This window comes from Manis javanica, chromosome 13 (assembly GCF_040802235.1).
Source record: "Manis javanica isolate MJ-LG chromosome 13, MJ_LKY, whole genome shotgun sequence".
NCBI classification, from domain to species: Eukaryota; Metazoa; Chordata; class Mammalia; order Pholidota; family Manidae; genus Manis; species Manis javanica.
Window position 1 is genome coordinate 71,040,339 of NC_133168.1, and position 22,647 is coordinate 71,062,985.

Sequence of the window (22,647 nt, forward strand, 5' to 3'; positions counted from 1 at the left end):
TGCCCCCAAGGCTGGCAAGGGAATAGTCAACTCCATGCTCTTATAAGTATAAGGGGTCTCAGAATTAGAAGAGCTGAGCTACTTGCAAAGATAAAGCAAGTTCCACCTGTTTTCCAAGAAAGTCAGTCACCTGTCCTCTTTCTTTCCCAGGGGCTCTCCCTAGAATCCTACCTACACAGCACAGTATGAAATAGGAGTCCCTGATTATCCATTTATACGTAGGAGGCTAATCTGAATGAGGGCAAGAATTTAAAAGTCCTAACCAAGGATGCTGAGGTCCTAGTGTACCTCATCTCACATCCAGGCTAGCACCACTTTGCTCTTCTCCAACAGAGGCAGCTTTCATAAATCGGAAGCTGTCACCTGTTTTCTGAAGCTACAGTTACTTACATAATTTGGTCTGCTCTCTCTATTGCTCCAGCATCACTTGTGCCTTGTGATTTATAAGGGCTTCAATATTCTTTCATATTTAAAAACCTTTATGCAAATCCTGCCAGCAGCACAGCAAACTAAAGGTTTTGCATTAATGCTCCATATTATTCACATACAGACATTCCATTTAAATCTCATTAAGCTTGTGACATAAATCCAAACAAACTAGAAAATGCCCCGTTAAGGTGGAAAAGTGACATATGTCTTCCAGTCTCCTGGCAGAATGTGCAGAATGAAAAAAATGATAAAGGGGCTCCCCATTTGGGACGATATACCAATGGACACACATGCTACTTTTCCACCTTTAACCATTCACAGCCTTCCTTCTTTTATCTCAACAGCGTTTAAATGAAGTATTTGTCAGCAACTATTTCTGGTGATGTGACATATGTGATTCAGTGCTGCTGGGAGCGGAGTTTCTGGAAACATAGCAGTATCCTGGGAAAATCATAAAAGGTCTGCCTGCTAACAGCATTTTTTTAATTTCCCTCTAGGCATTTCTTGGGGTTCACAGTATAATTTATCTGTCATGTAGTATTAACAATATACCTTTCAGGGACTTAAAGATGAGTGGGTGCCTGAGCCGTCTATCCCAACTTGCCAAACACTAAATGTCCTTCATGTCATCCTGTCTCATCTCAAATCCAGTTTTTCCTTTAAAACAATTACAATAACATCAGTGGGTTACAGAAGCTTGACAATACTACCCTACGCTCTTTAGGACCACTGCGAATCGCCAATCCTTCTAAATTTTAATTCCATAATGTGTTTTGGTTAGAGATTTTGAGAGTTGGATAGGATCAACTTTGGCCTTTTGTAAGTGCAAATCTGAATTTATCTCCCCTCTGGATGTGAATCAGCCCAAGTTTAGACTGGTACTTCAAGTGACTCTATTACAATATCATGATCATTTATGTGTTTTCCTCAAAAAAAAAATTGGACTTTGGCATAGCTTTCAGCAGCTGCAGGACTCGATCAGAAGGCTTAATAAGAGTAGCTAAAAATGCCATAAAAGCCCCTGCCTGTTGACAGTAAAATGAAGCTGTTAGCCAATGTTCCCAGCTCTCCATCCACTCTTGTCCAGCCTTCCAAGACTCCACCGGAAACGAGGACACGTGTGCTCCCCAGGCCCTGGCACTGATCCTCTTCTCTGCATTTGTCAAGAGCAGTAGGCATATAGGGATCCCCATCTTTATCCACGTTAGAGAAAGAGGATAAAAGAGACACCACAAGAGAAAGGGAAAGAGTGACAAGATAAGGAAATATGAGCAAAGAAACAAGTCTAACATGCCTGCTGCCTGGAATGCATTTCCTTCTGTCCCCTACACAGCCCCCACTCATCCTTCACTTCTCTCTGTAGCGTGGCTTCCTGGGGGCAGCTAGCCCCCACCCCTCCTCCCACAGGAGGCAGAGCTCTCTTCCGACATGTTGTCGCGGCTTTGTGCACACTGCCCTTCAGAGCACTTCTCAGTGTGACGACAGACCAGTGAGGCAGAAAGGATCATGACCTCTGCAGCCACACTGCCTGGGCTGGGGTCTCAGCTCTGCCACTTCCTGAGTGACCTTGAGCAAAGTACCCACCCTTCTCTGCCTCCATTTCCTCACCAGTAAAATAAATTATACATGTAACTGGCAATTGTATACATACAATAAATAATGATAATTATTTATATAATATGGCAAAGAGAAGGGGCTCAGTGAGTGCAATGTATTATCATTATTTATTTTATTTATATAATTGTCTCCCTCTCCCATTAGACTGAAAGCCAGTAATGTTAGGGTCTCTGTTTTGCTCAATGCTTGGCTGAATAGATATTAATGGATAAAACAATACCAGGGATCTGAAAGCATCCTTGTAATTGTTAAAATGCATAATTTTTAGCCATGAGAAAGTACTATAATGCAAAACTCATAAAAGAACAATTGAACCCAAATTGTGTTTCTGGTAGATGGAACAATCTAAGATTTCTTGCTCAGATGACTTAAAATTTTTACTAATATTTATAGAGAAGACTTTAAATCTTTCACTCTTCTAATTTCCAAATAACTTATTTTATTATGTCCAGTGACATAATTATGTCACTGAAGTTTGCATTTCAAAGAGATGGCTCTTGGTTCCTAGAGAAGTCATAGTAGAATATTTACATCTCAAAGGCACACAAAAAGATGTAAGGTTCTCCAATAAAGACTTTTGCTTCATGAATTCAAATCTTTCACAATATCTGCAAGCTTTTTGAGATGAACTTAGGTGAGAAGATTGGTAAAAAGGATAGGTAGGCTTTGAATTGTTTCTAGAACCAAATTTCTGCTCTTACAAAGACTCAATTTTTAAGACAAGTACAGTTATTTTCAATCCCTCAAAGGATTGGGTCGCAACTTGAATAACATCAAGGGATTCACCCAACCATCCAACTATATTATCCTCAATTTTCTTATTTATACCATGGAAAGGATTTCCAATCAAGATGGAAATCCAAAGATTCCTATGTTCTAGATTTAGAGTTGTGTGTATTTGGACTGTTTGAGTAAATCCTTCCACAATGGCTTCAGATGTTTTCGTGCCCTCTGGTATATAGTTCCATTTTATCTGAGGGGAGAAGGCCTTAAAATTTTTCTTATCAAGGCTCTGAATAGCAGCTTCCAATCTGACCAACTTTTGACCAGAGAGTTCATTTTAAACTGTCCTTGTAAATATCTTGTTATCAGGTTTTAGCTGGGACTAACAGTAAATATTCCTGGCAGTATTGAATCCCTTCTTTTTTTTCTTATTCGCCAAAGGTATACCTATGTGACTCCAAATCAAAACCAATAAGCCTAATGGCTTAACAATGGACTCAACGGGCATCCCCAAAGAAGGTGCAAAAGATGCATCCCAATACCCCGAACCACTCCCAAAGTTAACCAAAAGAAAGATGTACCTAACACCCATAAGAGCTGGCAACAGTCCATAAACCACTAGCCACAAATGGACTGCAGCAGGACAGGTGGAAAACAATGCCAAGTTCTCAGGACACAAAACAGTAGCAACAAGAAAGCAATAGCTGTTCCTGGAAGGGAAAGGGTCAATAACTAACGGATATCCCAAAATCAAATTCACAGGAGTCTGAATTTACAGAGACAACATGAAATTTTATCTTCCCCTCTCAACCAAGCACAACAGACAGAGACACAGGACAGCTGACTTTGTAAGAAATCTCACCCTGCACTAGCACCTGCCAGTTTTCCCAGGGACCATTCTACAAGCTCCAGAGCAAGTGGTATGTCTCGGCAGGTCCTGTCCTGGTCACCAGAAAATGTAGAGGAGGAAAAATTATATTCTGTCTACCATTTACAGGGTGCTCTCAGCTGAGACTCCTTTTTCTCTAGGGCACCTAGTAAACAGATAAGCTTATCTAGGTCAAAAGTTCCCACTGTGGTCCTTGTAATTCAAAATAATCTTTTATAAGGTTAACCTACTTGTTCAGACAAACAAAAGTCTCAGCCAATAATATTTACATATACAGTAAGCCAGAGTCCCAAAAGGAGGAACCCCACACTCTTTGGACTCAATGGAACCCAAATTCTCGTCCTCACTGTCTGTCTCTCTTTTCCTTAAATAAAATTTTAGTCACCTGAGGCCTCACCTAAAATGTCAGACACAGTTCGATGCCAGATCCAGAAAAAGAAATGCTCCTATAAAGACTGAGCACTCATAAGACAAACCTGTGGAACTTGGATAATCCCAGAGAGACGTACCCGTATTTCCAAAGCCAGCAAGAAAGCATTGACCACAGAGGTGCGTACCTTCTGCCCGCTCATTGCTTCTTGCTCCTAAGGGGTCTCCTAGGGCTTCGGAGGGTCCATCGGGGGTCTCCACTTCTGACACCAGAACTGTTAAAAGAGAAACTGAGGTATATTAAAAAGTTTTCTGAAGTTTATTTGAGCAATTCAAATCAGGAAGTGTAGATCACAAGTGGTCAGGAGCATTCCACTGACAGAAGCTAGAAGACGACATTTATAGAGTCAGGACAGAAGCAAGGCAAGGAAACTATTTGTTTGGCTTTATCTTAAGCATTTGCCTTATTTGGAAAAGGTTCATCCGATGTTCGTCATCGGTTGTGTTTATGGTCTGGTTTCTTAAACTAGATGCATTTACAGGCCTAGGTTTTGGGTTGTTTGCCAAGGCTGCTAAGCCATTAAAACCACTTCAGTCTTATAGCCTTCTTGTTAAATTAATTGAACAATGCGTTGCTTACAGCTCCTTTATCAGACTCCTGCTTTGCAAATATTTTCTTTCAGTCTGTGACTTGTCTATTCATACTCTGATGACAGAGCCAAAGTGTTTTACTTTGATAAAATTTAGTTTCTTGATGAATCATGCTTTTAGTGATACATCTAAGTATCTTTGACTAACCCCAAGATCACTAATATTTCCTCTTATGCTTTCTTAGAGAAACTTTATAGTGTTAGGTTTTACATTTAGGTCTGTGTTTCATATTGAAGAATTTCTATTGGTAGGTCTTCAAGTCACTAATCTTAGTTTCTCATTGTCTCTGCCATGTTAAACTACTGAGGGTAAAACCACAATAAAACATGAGGGTAAAATCACAAAAGTGTCAAAATGCAGGGAATCAAAAATTTTACCCATGCGTCTGTGTTGAAGATGCTAAGATGTTTAAGGACACAGAATCTCAGGAATAGGAACTAACACAGAAGAAAAATAACAGAAAATCCTAGACTTAGCCTGTTTGAAAGACCTAGCCAGCAAACAGATCAGAGAAAGAGGAGAGAGGGACTGGGGGGTTTCTAGGAGGGAGGGGAGATAAAGGGGAAGGAAGAGTACTAATAGATTATTGGATGTGCTCAATTATTTGAAAAAAGACAGGGTTATGACTTCGACAAGTGTTTTATTCCAAAGAAAAAGTTGAAAAAAGAACATAAGAATAAGCAAGTAAAAAATATTGCACAATAATTAACTCCAGGGAAAACAAGAAATTGTACAAGAAAGGATGTCTAATAATACTCTGCTATCTGTTTGACAATGAAAAATATTTATTTACCTATAATAATATAAAACTGTCAGATAATTAACCAAAATATACTATAACTCAACTGGAAGAATGGGTAAATTGAGAAAGGAGTGCAGGCCAGCTAAATCTTCAGCTAGCACTGGAGAACATTAAGAGATGATAAGATTCAAGAGTCAAATCTGTAAGCATATTTCTTAGAAATATGATTAACAGCTAGAAGAGTTTGAAATGGTTTCTTCTGCAGTGGGGGTGGCAGGTAGGGGGTGTCTAGGAGCAGGATTAAGCCACGAGATTCAGAGTGGAGCAAAAACCAAATGAGGATTTTATTTTTCAAACTATGTACATATATAAATGATTGTTTTCAAAATTTGATTTTTCAAGAGTTCAATCAAATCTTGACTTTTCAACTTCTTACCGATGAGTCTCATGAAAACAACCTCTGGCTAAAGAAAATCAATGGGGGCAATTCAGCCACGCAGGGAGAGGGCACTTGAGCATTATCTGCCTTTTCTTTTTTCTCCGGGGAATATCTCTCTCTCACATTACATTTCCTTTCCCCTCTTAGCCCTTTTTGAGGCTGTCTTTGCAATCTTCCCCATCCTAAAAGAGTCCCTAAGAGGCCACTCTGCTCTAAAATTGGAATAAATCTCTGCTTTCCAAGGGAAGTTACACCCCTGAAAGGATTAAGCGCAGGAGTGGAAGTTCTGGATTATACTCAAAATGCAGCCACGGTTCATGCCCCCTGGAGGCATCCAGCAAAGGGCAGCTCTGCCTCAGGCAAGCATGGATCCAGCAGGGCTGCAGGGTGACAGTGAAGTCCCCGTGGTCTCCCTGGCTGCTCTGTTACTGGGCAGGGTTGGTGTCGGGGGACACAGCCCAGCTCCAACGATACACCAGCTGCTTTGACTAAGAATAGAATCCCGTGTTTGATTTGAATTAGCCATTTGAAACAAGACCAAAACAGCTCTGAAAGTAGTACCATCTGTTTTCCTTTAAGGCTGGGTCATAAATAACAAGATGAAAATGTATTTCCTGTTGTGGATGTGTGACCTGAGCTGCCTTCCACCGTGCCATCACTGACCACTTTTGCTATAAAGGCATGTGACATGAACAGGGGTGGCTGTTGGCTGAAGGTGTTTAGAACTGGTTGTTGCTTTGGTTTGGTTTTTATTCTCTACGTGTATCAACAGCTCCTTTATTTCACCTATCACTTGTTAAACAAAGAAATAGAAATAAATTATTTTCTGCATATTTTTTAAGAGCAATTCACACACCAAACAGCCGAGTGACTGAACAGTATAAAACCGTTGCTGAAAATTCCTGTGTGGTAGAATGGTACCTTTCAGGTCAAGGTCAAACTGAATGAAGAAATAAGGAAGAAGAAAGGGAGTTCACCCAGCATCTCACCAGGTATAGGCCTCCTAATCCCAATAATATAAGGATGGAGAGAAGAGAGGAAGAGAGAGAGAGGGGGGATTCCACAAAAGCAATAATTTTTCCTTCCATGGAGATCACCAAACTGGCCTTGAGTCCTTAGTTACGATTTCCGGCAATTGGAAATTATGTTTATTACCCTTTCTCTTTTTAATTGTCATTCAAACTGAAAAGACTCTGATTTTGTTTCTTTGGTAACTCAAAGGGGGAAAGGACATGACTGCTGGTAGGCCATCCTATTTGTGTGCTCAGCTGATCAGCTGCCCAAATAGTCTGGGAGGCATTTTAAATGGTTTCTGCAAGTTTTAGATGGGCCAGCAGCCATGGAGGAAGCTGAGCCTAACAGTGGATGCCTCCACATGTTAAAATAGCTTTTTTTTAATGATTTTGAAGCAAAAGATAGACTCAGAACAATAGAAATATTATAAGGCAAACCCATGAATGAACCAAGGTGGTGGTGTTGCCTGGGAGGCCGGGCACAAATGCTAGGTATCTGCGATGAAATGGACACTTGACAGCAATGGAGTCCAAGCAACTAAGTCACCACACTGCCATCAGCTTAGAGATCAGAGTAGAAAGACAAGGCAGGGAATAACCTGGTCATCTCACACTTGGACCAACACAAAAACCTTTTGATGGGCTTTTCTTCTGCAGGCTGGGCCCATCCAGACCATTCTGGACCATGCTATTAGATTAATCTTCCTTAATAAAACTTGTAAAAACAAAACAAGCCCTGCACTCATTCCCCATTTCTGTGGAATATATCCTTGTTACCCACTTGTCCCAAGTCTACCCTTTCAACCTGATCTCCCGCAGCTCACCACCTCATGCGTCTACACTAGCCATGCCCCTGGTCACATCTGCATCCACTGCCTGCCCATCCAGCCTTCCAGGCACAATCTCACTGCACATTTCCAAGTTTGCTCCACTCTCCAGCCTATGGAAGCCTCAGGAAAGAGCAAAAAGATGAAAAGGCTTGGGAAGCACTGCATTTCAAGTCTTACATTTGGAAAATTATTATGTAATTGTTATAACTTAAACCAAGCTCTGCCTGAATGCAAAGTCCATGCTGTTCATCACTATTGTGTGCACCACCTATATACATACAAGGTCATCGTTTATGACACTGATCCTGCCATTGCTCTTCCATTCCCCAGCCCACCAAGCCCACTTCATATGGTCCCCACCTACCCAGTGAGCTTGCCTCATGCCCACTCCTCCTGGGCACCGGCCCAGACACCTGCCTCTCCTCTCTGAGCCATGCTTAGCACTCATGGACTGAGGTACACCATCAACTTCTTTACATGTTTCACATCTCTCCCACTGTGTGTTGCAACAAAGAGACAAAAATATATTTTAGGCTTCTCTTTCATGTCACACAATTCCCTAACAAAACAAATATTCATGAATTGATGAGCTCATTAGTTAATAGACTGTATTAGGTTTCAGCTTCCCTTGGGGTTTAAGATGCATGTTATCAATGACAGAATTTAGAAGAAACATTCTTCCTGACCACCCTAGACAAGATTAATATAATAATTGCAAATTATTATACTGATGGTTAATCTTCACCATGTAACAGTAATTTTTCTATGTTGGATTTTTCTGCACATTTTTTTCAGGAGTGTTATAGTAAAAACCAGGTGCCCTTCATATCACCTTTGTCCAGTTTAGCTTCATTTCAGCATATAAACTAGGTCGTATATCATTGGTAAATGAAAAAGAACAAAGTTATAAGCAATGATTATTTTTTAAGTAAAAGAAAAATGAGGGTTAAGGAAGGGACCTCGAAGTTAATTTACCAAAATCCAGCTACATTCGTGACCTGTGCAGACCCCAATAAGGCATTAATTACAAAAGGATTAACACTTTTCTCCACTGTAACAATGGAGCCCTCTGTCAATGGAAAGCGATAACAATATTTGCACACATCCATTAGCTTGGAATTCAAAGATTATGAGAAAGGTCTTAGCAGTCTTCCTAAATGAAGTCAGGCAACCCCAATGAAGGGAAAGAGCTTTACTCATAGTCTAAATGGACTTGAACACTTTTGAAAAATCCCAGCAACACCTTGCACAGGACTCTGCCCAAAGCTGACAGGGGCCCTGTGAATGTGTTGGCAGTACTTATCCTGCCAGCATGTAACTAGCTACACTGCATCAATGACTGCTTCCAAGGATACTGTACAAGAAACTGTTTCCTTGATCCTCAGCATTACATGCTCAGCCTTCCCATTTCCCTCTGCACACTCAGAAAACCATCAAATTTCAGAGTGGATGCAATGACTCAGTGAGACATTTATAAATAAACACTATTTTTTCCCTGAATGATTCAACATGTTGCAACCGTGTTGGAATAGAGAATACCGTTAGCAAGGTAAATTTTAGTTATAAACATCTAGAGTTATTTTTTCTTCACCAAATTCTGATACCAACTCTACTGCTTATCCCTTGCAATAGGATTTTTGAACTTTTTATGGAATGATAAGACTTTCAAAATGTAATAAATATAAGGATACTCAGGCCAGGGGAAGAATAAAGGGATTTATGAATAGTATACACACACTCCATGGAATTTTTCTCTCTAAGTTCGTCTTCCTACCCAGGTCAAGTGAGTATTGCTGCCAAAGTCTTTAAGGGCATAAGGAAACCTTTCACGTGCTTATAACCTTGAAAGATGAAGGGAAGACTGTCTAAGAACTTCCCTTAGATGTTCACTTCTCCTCCATGAAAAGGATATTTGATTAACACAGAATTGATAGAAGTGCCAAATTCCGCTACATTTCTGCCACAACTTAAACTAGACACTTTTTCCTCACACCTGCCAGGGAAATGTGAAGTTGGAGGTCACAGGCAACAGAAAGGCACACGACACCATCATTACACAGGCTTGGAGTGGTGGACAGAATGATAAACTGGTCCCCATGATCTTCATTTCTTTGTGTTACATCCATGGTTATGTTACATTAAATGGAGAAAGAGATTGTATAGATGTAATGAAGGTTACTAATTGGTTGATCTTAAATTAATCAAGAGAGATTATGTGGGAGAAGCTCAGTTAATCATATAAGACCTTTTAAAAACAAAGTGGTTTCTCCAGCTGGTGGCTGAGGATGAAATAAGAGAGATTAGGAGACAGAGAGGAACTCAGTGTGAGGGAGGTTCTCCACGGCTGAAACAGAAAGACCCACAAGGCAAGAACCTGAGTATGTCCTCAGGGTGCCAAGAGTGGGACCTGGCCAGCAGCTAGCAAGAAAGCAAGGACTTCATTCCTGCAACCACAAGGGACTGAATTCTGCCCACCACCTGGACAAGATCGGAAGTATCCTTTCCGGAAGATCGGAAGTATCCTTTCCGGAACCTCCAGCTCTACCCAGCTGACCTCTTGATTTTAATTTTACGAGACTCTAAGCAGAGAGCCCAGTCACATCTATACAGACCGTTGACTTACAGAACTATGAGATAACACATGGACCTTGTTTTAAGTTCTTAAATTTGTGGTCATTTTTTACAAATCAACAGAAAATGAATACACTTGGTATTAACTGAGAACTGGTCTCCAAACTTTATATAGTCATTGGTTCCTAAACATACCTTTGTTTTCACCCCCTCAGCCTTTACACACATTAATTTGCCATCGTGCAAGGCCCATTTTCTGTTTAGCCAAGGCCTTTGAGACCAACTCTTAGCTCATCATCTGAAGGAAAAGAGCCTGACACAGCTTTCCCTCTAATATCAAGTTATCTTTACCTGGACAACTCAATTGGCCTCCAATCATGTCCCACTCTGTGCCACTTTTTCCTATATGGTCTATATTATTTTATTACTACTAATCATTTTACTAATTAGAGAGTAAGGCTCTTGAAAACAAGCATTTCTAAATTTTATGCCTCACTCTACCTAATACACCTTTTGCACATCACAGGCACACAATAAATATTTGTTCATTTGTTTTGTTCTAAAGTATCTCTCTTCAATCTTAATGAGATTAAATGACACCAAAAGTCCAGAGAAAACCTCATTAGCCAAGCTACGGGAATCTTAGCAGTGACCTGCCCCACATTCCACTTGGCCTTTCACTACTGTGAACCCTAAACACACTTAAACTGTCAAAATTAAAAATGTAACTGCAAAAACAAGATAATCACAGAAAGTAATTTTTGCCAATTGATTCGTGTGACTTTCAATGACATTGTAAGCTCACAACTATTCCCTGAGCTGCCAATTTGCATAGGAAGAAATGCTTTCTCTGTGGACCATATTTACAAAGAATACACTATTCACATAAACGTGCAGGAGAAGAAAGACTAGCAGAAAATATAAAGAGTGTTGAACTGAATGTTGTTAACAATTAAGAATGATCAACATAACAGGCATGAAGAAGCAAAGGCCGGAAGTTCCCCATGGTGTGCAAACCATGTAGATTTGTTTTAATCCCTTGGAATACAAATAGGGCTTAAAATCCCAGCTAAGACATCTACTAAACTAAATGAACCTATTTTAAAGTTTCAGGAAAAAGCAGCAAGAACATAATTTGGAAAAATAATGAAAGCCAACGTAGTCACACTCCAATGCCCCTCATCTGATGTTACTATCCAATACATACCAACATGGTGTCCCATAACCATCTGAAAATTAAACTCAAACTTTAAAAAATCACTAGTTTTTTGTGTCTCTCAAAGGAAATAGTAAAATAAAAATCAATTTTATATGTATTTTATATGCTTTGTATTATATATATATACAAGCATAGAACCTGGGGGCTGGCTGAGACTCTGACAGGCCGTTTTGTTTATTCTTCTACATTAGGCAGGCCCATATGTAATCTTTCCTTGATAGAAAAATGTCTATCATTTTTAAAGACTTGCAGGGAAAGAAATTTCTTAGCGTCTCTCTAATGCACTAAAATAGTTAATAACTTTTCTTATTACCTAGCCTAAATCCTTCATGTTATGCTTAAGACTCATTTCTTCTTGTCCAACTGTTCAGTAGAGGTAAGGGGGGAAATTTATCACTCTCTTTCACTTAAGAAATACTCATATACTGATAATAATTATGGAATCAGTTCTGCAATCTCATAATGAAATATTCTAAGGCTATTGTGGTTCTCTGCTAAACACTCTGAGACTTCTCCTGCCTTCCTTTATTTAAAAACTTCAAAAATGGTTGCTAAACCTCTGTTAAGGATTTAATTACCTATACTGAAGTCTTTGGTACTTCTTGTGTGTTAAACCTTGGGCATCTGTCCAGGGCTGTATTTCAGGAATACAGGATGAATTAAATCATGCTAGGCTTTCCTCACACCTACAGATAATTTTAGGAATATTATTTAGTTGGTATGAGTATTGAAGACAGCTGTGAAATATGAAAATTAGTCACAGAAAAGTTGTCTATATGGAAAAAAAAGGCTAAAAGGAAATATATCACAATGTTAATAGTTTTCCTTGGATGACAGATTTATGTGTGTTCGTATGTGTTTTCTTTACACTTTTCTATATTTTCTAAACTTCTTGCATACATTGATTTTTAATGAGAAAAAAGTAAATAGTATTTGTAATTGTGTGTGTGTGTGTGTCACAAGGGGTAAGGAGGAGCTGCCTAATGGAATTAGGTGAGAGTGAGGTGGTAGGTGACCAGCAATCCCAATGTTCACACTGCAGGTACCACAGCGCAGAAAACCTCTCAGCCTCAAGCAAACCTGATGGAAACCAGAGGAACCCAGAGAAACCAGATGAGGACACCGTAAAGGCTGCCCATGGACAGCGGAGAGTGGGAGTGATACAGAGCCATTATTTTTCCCACTAGCTGGAAGCCACTTGCTTCTCCTGAGGGGCTGCTAGGGATCCTTAAACTGGGGGGAGAGACCGAGTGACACTCCAAATACATGGACAGGTGAGAGCCCCTCTGGGTTCTATCCAGGCTCTCCTTGGCATCTATAGAGCCACTTTGCTGATTCAGCTCAAGGCAACAAAGCCATTTTAGAATGGATCAGAACAGAAGATTCCAGGCTTATTCGTTTACTTTGCTTTTCCTTTCTACTGAAGTCTCAGGAACTCAGAAGCGCCAGGACTACACCTTCAAGACCCAACTGCAGACAAGGAAGTGGCTTCCGGTCAGTGCTGTCTCTAGCACCTTGCAACGGTTTTCGCCCACGGAGGGAGCCCCGGGCCAAACGGTGCGACAGGAACCCAGGGCTGGCTTTGAACGAGTCTCTGCTCCGGCCCGAACAGCCCTTCCCGCCCTCAGGAGCCCGGTGGCCATCCCAGGGCCTTTGCTGTGGTGAAGGGCACTGGTCTCCAAAAGCGTTGTGTGGTGACAGTAGGTCTCTAAGAGTCAGTAGAATAGCACTCAAGAAAAAGGATTTTCAAGTGAGGCACATGTAGCTCAGAGAAAACCCACAGGAAAATCTTACCTTTGAGGCTCCATTTACTCCCTGTAACAGTAGTAATAATCTTACTTTCTACCTCATAGGCAATTCACGTAAAATGCCTAGAACAGGGCCCAGCATAGAGTAAGCATATGCATATTCACACACATTCCAGCAAGAACAGAACCTTAATTCCAGTCTTCTTTAAAATAAAATCAGTCTCATTGATTCATTAAACATTTACTGAACACTTACTGGCCACCAGACTGAGCTAAATAATCAGGATTCACAATGAGTCGGACAGACATGGCCTCTGTCCTCATGGGGTAGATAGTCCAGTAAAGGGAACAGATTTAAGCAGATAGTTTCAGCACAAACCCATTCTGTTCTCCAGGAACAAAGCACCTGGGCAGTGAGTGTTGGGAACAGTAACATTAGGGAAGCTTACACAGAGGACAGCAAGCTAGAACTAAATCCTCAAATACAGTTTCTAATTTTAAAAGTGTAAGTTTCACGTTAAAAAAAACTCAAATGCAAACACAAAGAAAATAAAACTATCTGTGACCCCAATGCCAAGAAATAAACATCTGTTAGTATTTTTGTATCCTGCCACCATATATAGAGATACATATAAAATATACATGTGTCCTTGGTGAGGATTATATGATATATACTATTTTGTATATGACTTTTTTCACTTAAAAATATATTATGAACAGTCTTTCATATCAAGGAATATAAAAATTAAACACAACTTTCTAAGTGGCTGTGTAATATTCTACCACAAATGGATATGTAATTTTCTTTTTAATCTACACTTCTAATGGTTTCCAACTGGGTTAGGCTGGACAATCTAGTTCAGTGGGAACTAGAAGATTGATTTAAGAGGAGTGGCTTGATGTGGCTGTGAGGCGACAATCCAGGCAGTGTGGGAGATGGGTCCCAGCAGAATGAACCTCAAGGGCACCGATATTCCAGTTGGAGTTAGATAGCCCGAGTGAAGGCTGTGGTGGGCAGATGGGGAGGCCCAGGCTGGGGATTCTTGAGCTTGAATTTATAGGTCTTGGGGACTGAGAACTAGGGCAGGGGATTGCGGCAGCCTTGATGGGCGCTTTATCTCCTGGATGCTTGCTAGCCAAGAGAGAGAGAACCCAGGAGCTCTGTGTTTGTGGGGATATGGATATTATGAATTCCTTTCAAGATGTGTTGAGGTCAAAGGGCATGTGAAACACTGACGGGGGGACATGTCAGTCACCAAATCAGTAGCTCCATGCTGCATTCATGGTAGAGAAGCAGCTTTGGAAATCTCCAGCATAATGTACATGGCAAAGTCTTGGGCGTGGAGAAGCTCATCAAGGGAAGGTGTGGAAGTGTGCAGAAAGACAGGGGTGTGAGGAAGACTTGGAGTGAGGAAGGGCCAGCCACTGAGCCTGAGATGTGAGCACAAGGAACAGTGTCCCTGGAAAGGAGCTCGGAAAAGGCTTATCTCTGCGCCAGCCTCATGGTGCTGGGGGACTTGGAAAGCCCGAGAGACTTGTTAGCTCTCCTGTGGACATGCCTTCCCATGAGGTAATAAATGTTAGGACCATACTGAAGGCCCGCGGAGTGGTTCAGGTTAGCTGTTAGGATCAAGCATTAAAATATCCTAGAGGAGACCCTCTCGAACATACGTAAAAAATGGGAGAAAAACTTAAATAGTCACATAAGTTTGAGAACACAGAGGTAAGCATTTAAATGGAACTCTTCACCACAGGACTCTGCCGAGGCTTTGATGTGCTCATTTAAACTGTGGTTCTGCAAAAGAGAAATATGGTGGACAGCCTCTTCCAGGCTTCTGTAACCACAGAATTCTTTCCACATGAAACACGTACTAACAACTCCAAGATCCCTCCAGTTCCAGAAAGACAGTGTGGGAAATGCTCACCTACAGAAATGCCAGACAGGTGCCATACATAACCGCCAACTTGATTTTTTACAATAACAAAACAAAGCAGCTAATTTACTTGGCAACAAAACAGATCTAATACCAACAGGAGAAAAGCAATAAAGGCAAGGCCTCTTAGTGCCATATTTCATTAGTTCTGAGACTCACATTTCTTTTTACTTTTTTACATCTCTAAAATCCAAAGTCAGGATGTGTCTCAGAATTGGTGTCTGACAGTCTCCATCTGCCCTGTGGCAATCACCGCCGAGTTCTCATTGCCCAAGCATGTCCACACATCAGCGACTTGGGAAAACATCCCAGCAAATTGCACCCTTGTAAAGAGCTAACAATCAAATGTTTGTGGTAGTAAATGCTCAGCAGCATTCTTGACTAAAAGCAGGCTCCAGCCACTTAATAGCAAAGCCAGGTAAAAAGCTCTGTACCAATGGCTTTTCATTATCTTACAGATTCTTTAGGAAATCATGAGTGACCAGCATCTTCAAAGGCACTTACATACACAAATTGAAAGTGATACAGAACTGGACTCTGGATATGAAAAAATGCCTTTTTTTCTGTAGGCAAAGAAGTAATAAATGATGAAGAAACTGCATCTAAATGCAAAGAGCTCTTTAAATTAGTATAAAATAAATTCTAAGTGATAAGGAAGCATTGTATCATAGTTTAATGGGCAGTGATTTTTCCTTCTTAGTGGTATATAAAATAATGGAGCATTTAAAATCAATTGTGACTTAGAATTAATGAAATGGATAACTGGCTTTTAGTAAATTATTTTAGCCAATTCTTTCCCTCTAAAAGATTTTGCATGTTAATTTTATATGGCTAAAATTCCTAAGGAAATTTAATTAACTACCTTTAGAATGAAATTTTGAGAACTACCCTTGTTTACCTTACTCTCTGATGTTTTAAAATTGTCAAGTCTCCTCTTACTAGAAATCTCAAGCAAGCCAGCTCCTAAAATGACATCTCTTTAACAGCTGTCCTGGAGAACTAAGCTTTGTACTGGCCCATTCTCTGGAGACAACCTAGCCTCCTCTTAGAAGGGTTTGTTTTCCTCTCAATTCTCTTTTTATAGTTAGAGCCTGTGGTAAGGCCATTTGGCCTCAGCTGATCTCAGTTAAACGGTCTGTGTGAAGCAGGTTAGGGGTGACCCAGCCCTGCGCCTCCCCTTCCCCTCCCCTAAGTCATTCAGCAGGTCCCTCAAGCATTAACATTGCACGCTTGATATCAACTTCTCAAAAAGACTATATACATTGTTGACACTGCATTTGATACAAAACAGGCATATTATACTTAAAATTAATCACCGTGTCTTACTGAGCAAAGTTCCTTACAACTCTGATAGCATACTGTACCACCAAATACTGAAACATATCGCAAACAATATTTTTCCAAAGGTCACATAACATTTACCAGCATTTCTCTGAATTGTTTGACTATTGTGTTTTAAGACTATATTTGTTCTCATCTTAAAATTAACCAGAAATGCTGAGCCTTAACAAAATAATCATTCCTAAATTGAGATGGGCAGTTACAAGGAAGTTAACTATTAATATGATCTACACTCACTAGCCTACAAGGCCTTGAGGTCAAGTTCATGTCCATGGCATTCAGCTGTGATGTCCCCACACCAGGCACAGTGCAATTACATAGTAAGTACTCAACACCTATTCACTGAATGAAGAAATGAATGACTCAATAGCACTGAAAAAAAGGAAATGAGAGCAAAATGAATTTGTAACTGTGAAGTATATGTGGACAGACAAGTACAGATGACATAGTGAGAATAATCTTTCTTCAGAAGTTGCTTCTCTCTGGGGCGTAGTCCAGAAATATAGTAACAAAACATGCATTGTTATTGGCCTTAGATAGATAAGTGATTAATACTGAAGTTTGTAGGACTATTTGTAATATACATGCACACACATCTACTTAATCACTAATTATAAACTAGACAGCTTCGAATGTAATGAAAGGGAGATATTCATCTGTTCACTTGATTTTTTTTTGAAGACTTCTTAGCCCCTTGAGAGAAATTTCGGTGAAAACACTGAATGGAGAGATGGACCTCTAAACACCAGAATTAACACTTCCTATAAAAAACAGTAGAGCAGCTCCCCAGCTCCAGTGGAGAATGTTCTTTAGCACCAGAAAAGTCACTCTTGGGGAGGAATAAGCTGAAGTCCTTGAGAGTCCTCTCTGACAAGGAGAGATGCATTTTCCAGTGTGGCACTGGGAAAGCACTCAAGGAGCCTCTCGCTAGCCCCTGGCCGTTGGCGAGGCTGGGAGGTCGCTCTGAGCTGCCTGCCCCGCCAGGAGCAGACGGAAGCAGTCAGAGCAAAGCTGTGCAGAGCCTGTGGTATGACAAACCTAACAGGAAAGGGCTGTGGCTGCCAAGGCCCCCAGCAAGAAAGGAGGATGTGGCAGGGGTGTGAGGCCCAGGACCATTCGCTGGTTTGGGATTCTGAGGCAAAAAGCCACTGGCACTTTTATTCAGGGACTTGTTTATTCCCGGTTTTGTACGTCTTGGAAAAGGAAAAATGATACAAAAATTACTTAACGTCGGAGATGACATTCAAATCCTTACTGCCCTCCTGACCAGTCTGATGAAATCCCAGAATTCTAATAAAAGTTATCTCTCTCACCGGAGTTCATGAAATTCATCTACCCATCTGGAAATTCTGTCAGAACAAGCTCTTTCTTGTATGTCAGGTATGGGCCTTTCCATGCTCAGAAAAAATACATAGATGTGAAGAAAAACAAAGGATATTAAATGGAGGGGTAGTGAGCAGAGGAGAATGCTATTCTGATATTTTTCAAATGTGAAGAAATATTTGAGTCAGGAAATGCTGTATTTATCACACAGAAATGTGTACCTTAGGTTTATTCTCTTTTGATCCTCCACATGACAAAATTAGCTACTGATGAGAATCACCCTACAGAGATTTTGTCAGGTTGGGTATTTAATTGATCATATGTAACTAAATACAATAGAATTGAGTGAAAATTGTGATCTGATTCTATTATGCAAATCATCTCCTTAGATCAGGGATTTATATATTAAGTATATGCATAATCAGGATCCTCAAACCAGCAGCACAATTTTTAAAGTTATGAGGCTATTTGGTAGGGTGAGTAGAGGTAAAAATAAAGATTTATTTCATCCAACAACTCTGATAGTTATTTGTCCTAAGGGGAACAATACAACTGCTATGCTTCATACTTCATAGGAGATTATTTCTCAGGAGTTTGGAATGTCTATCCTCACCAAGACCTTCCCATTCTTTTCTGGGAGGAAAGTTGGATAAGGGGAGATGCATGCAAGGGGTGATTATATTATTCTCCATACATGTGTCATATTCCACTCTTCCTCTCTTTTGGATATGTGACCCAGGCAGTTTTTACCCATGCTGTGCTGAGGGCTGGAGAGAAAAGGTCTAACTAATGGCCTCAGACCAGGGCTACCATCCCTTGTAAACTCATCTCTGGGTCTTCCCTCACAGGCCTGCTCAGAGGAGAAGAGACATAGGGTATGGGCAACTGAGGGCAGATGAGGGCTGGAACAGAGCACATGCTGAACGGAAACTGGGCATACTTATCTGCTCGACCCACATCTCAATGGTAAAAGATGAGGTAACCTTCCAAACTCCTCCCTGAGGGAAATAAGATGCACACTAACCAATCTGAGATTGAGAAACAGAAAGACTTTGCAATTCTCTAAGGGCTTTTTAGACATACCATCAAATGCCTACCCCCACAGAGCTTCAGATAAATGTATAATAGATTAATGGGCAATCATGAGGTCAATACTATTTCATCAAATTGAAAACAGGAAAATCAAGAAACAAGTCAGAGAAGAAGCTGAGAATACCCAGAGCTTGACTAAATCCCAGTGTGGAGAGATTTTTTTTTCTCTACTTCCAAAGAATCATAACTATACCCAGTAATATAGACAATGTACTCTAATGATTAAAGCTCTTCAAGTAGGCAAATAAATTATATCACCAAAATAAACTCCATCTGAGTATTCCCACCATGAGAAAATTCCTAATCACTGATGAAATGAGTCACCAATAGCCATTCTGGGGGCAAAAAATAATAACAAAAGATAAATAGAAGTCCAAACTGGCAGTGATAGATAATTGATAGATAGATAATGATAGATAAATAGATGATAGAGATAGACAGATAGATAGATAGATAATCATTATTATATGTTATATATAATAATGCCTTTAAAGGTAGGCCATGCCCAGAACAGCATGGGAAGATACCTGACATATGAATCTCATCCACCTATTGTCTACATTATTATATAGTTATATACTTCAATGTAGATTTGAGACATTGCAGTTTGTTTCATATTTATATTACTATTAAATATTTCCATGACTAAAAGGTATTTGCATTAAAATACTTTAAAAATTCATAATTCATTTTCAAACTGTCTGAACAAACAAGCTAATGGATGGAACACTCCAAAGAAGATAAACTATAGCTCCCACTTCTAAAAAATCAGAAGGGGAATTCCACAAGATGAAACAATTTTTGAAGCAACTTCATTCAAAGAAAAAAACAACTACCGCAAAATGTGCTACGATGTTTCTCTTCTCTTTATTAAGGAAAAAGTCCTGTAAAATGAGATTTATACCACTGAGGTATGAATGAAAAAAGGGGATAGGATCAAGGGGAACTCTACAACCTACCATCATCATCCAACATGACTTTTAATAGTAGATGACTGTACAATCCTAAAAATGATAGAAATATACTTTTCTCATTTTTAATGGGGCTATTTTTGAATACCACATATTAGAGCAGAAAAAAGTAAAAATGAATATTTTGTATTTCTATAGTGTTGGATTTTAATGAAATATACATGATTACATTTATCTAATTTGGTTTTTGTTCTGTTCTGATGAATTATATTTGATCATTTCTTGCAACAGTTTATCTGAGAAAACGTTTTTTTATATTTTAACCCAAGCTCACACTGGAGCTAATGAACTTCTATTGAAGTTCCTACAGTGGGTTACAAGTTTTAAATTGCATCATATTCAAAATACAGTGAGTCCATCTTTGCTTTACATACATAACCAGAGCTGTGTGTGACTCCAGGAAGTAATTTAAAAATCCATAGGACATCTGGTATCTGGTCCAGCATATAAGAAGCTTGCAAGTTGTCACTCCTAATAGCAAGTCAGAGAAGTGAGATCACAGAGCAAACTGCTGCTGCCTCAAAGACTGGAAAGATAGACAAGAAGATACAGAGAATCACAACTAAACTAGAGAAGGAACCCAGGAACAGAAACCTCCTCAGGAATGAGCCCCAGGGTAGAGAAACTTTAAATACAATTGAGAAATTGCTGGAGGCCCAATGTAGACAACACTGAGAGGTAAAAATCTAGGGGGACTCAGTCACAGGGGGGCCCCACACTTTTGTGAGTTTTACCTCCAGGAGATGGACAGTGAATATCAGAGAAAAAAATTCTTGTATTTCTGGCAGGGGGAGGAAAAAAGGAATGATTTAGGAAAATGCCAGAGCGAGCCTTCTGTTCTTCCTAACAACACGTGTCCTTCAAAGAAACTATTTAAAAAGCCTAAACCACTGGGGTTTTATCAGAGCCTACCTAACTGACCTGGGAAGAAGGAAAAACCCAACTGTAGCCCACTCTAGCCATCATATCCCACCCAAGAGGGTGGAGAGGCTGAGAAGAACTTGTGAAGTTCACAGGCCAGAGACACAGGCTCACTAAAAGACTGAGGCCTATGGGATCATAGCACTGTGGCATGCTTCCCTTCCTCCATATGGCACCACCACATATCCTCTCATCTATTTACTACAGTTCCTGTCACCCAGTACATCATGCAAGGCTATCAAAAATTTATAAGAGATTCTAAAAGGCAAAAAAGACATTTTGAAGGACAGAGCAAGCCTCAGAACCAAACTCAGATATGGCAAGGATGTTGGAATTATCAAGCATGGGATTCAAAATAACTGTGATTGATTAATACGCTGAGGGCTCTAGTGGTAGGCTGCATGTAAGAACAGATAAGCAATGTAAGCAGAGAGATGGACATTCTAAGAATAAGTCAAAAAGAAATGCTAACTGGAGATGGAGGAATAAGCCAGGTGGAGAAAGACAAATGCCAAATGGTTTCCCTCATTTGTGGAGTGTAACAATGAAGCAAAACTGAAGGAACAAAATGGCAGCAGACTCAGAGACTCCAAGAATGAACTAGTGGTTACCAAAGGGGAGGGGTGTGGGAGGGTAGGTGGGGAGGGAGGGAGAAGGAGACTGAGGGGTATTATGTTTAGCACACATGGTGTGTGGGATCACGGGGAGAACAGTGTATCACAGAGAAGGGACATAGTGGATGTCTGACAACTTGCCGCACTGATGGACAGTGACTGCATTGGGGTATGGGTGGGGACTTGATAATATGGGTTAATGTAGTAACCACATTGTTTTTTCATGTGAAACCTTCATAAGAGTGTATACCAATCATACCTTAATAAATAGATAGATAGATAGATAGATAGATAGATAGATAGATAGATAGATAGATAGATAGATAGATAGATAAAAGAAATGCTAAAGATCAAAAGCATTGCAATGGAAATGAAGAATGCCTTTATGCCTTTAATGGCCTCATAGACATGGGTCTGAAATGGACCTGGACATGGCTGAGAAATTAATCTCTGGGCTATGGCTCTCTCAATAGAAACATCCACAATGGAAAAGCAAAGAGAAAAAAATACTAAAAAAAAAAAAAAACAGCAACAACAACTAAAAAAATACAGAAAATATCCAAGAAATATGAGACAACTACAGAAGTGTAACATATAGGTAATGGAAATGCCAGAAGAAGAAGAAGAAGAAGAAAGAGACAAAGGAAATGAAGAAATATTTGAAGCAATAATGATTAAGAATTTCCCCAAAATTAATGTCAGATACCAAACCACAGATCTAGGAAGCTCAGAGAATACCAAATATGGTAAATGTCAAAAATTCTACACCTAGGCATATCATATTCAAATTGCAAAAAATCAAAGATTTTTTAAATCTTGAAAAAAATCCAAGGAGGGAGGTGAAAACTTTACCTATAGAGGAATTAAAGATAAAAATGGTACCTAACTTTTCCTCAGAAGCCATGCAAGCAAGAAGAATGTGGAGTGAAATATCTAAAGTGTTGAAAGAAAAAAACTACCTATTTAGAGTTCTCTACCCAGAGAAATTATACTTCAAAAGTGAAAAAGAAATACTTTCTCAAACAAAAATTGAAGGAGTATTTTTCTAGTAGACCTGCCTTCCAAGAAATTGAAAAGAAGTTCTTCAAAGAGAAGAAAAATGATAAACATCAGAAACTTGGATCTACACGAAGAAAGGAAAAATCGTCAGAGAATTAACAAGTGAAAGTAAAAGAAAAACTTTTATTTTCTTATTCTTAATTGGCCTAACA

General features: G+C 39.7%; 1 long non-coding RNA gene across 1 annotated transcript in view; it reads right to left on the reverse strand.

Annotated features, from left to right (window-relative positions):
- The window catches only part of LOC140845842 (uncharacterized), a 268,836-nt gene that overhangs the window by 65,356 nt on the left and 180,833 nt on the right, over positions 1-22,647 (reverse strand). The window contains exon 2 of the long non-coding RNA XR_012124746.1: positions 4,216-4,302. This is a non-coding gene — a long non-coding RNA (uncharacterized lncRNA). The remainder of the gene's footprint in view (positions 1-4,215; positions 4,303-22,647) is intronic.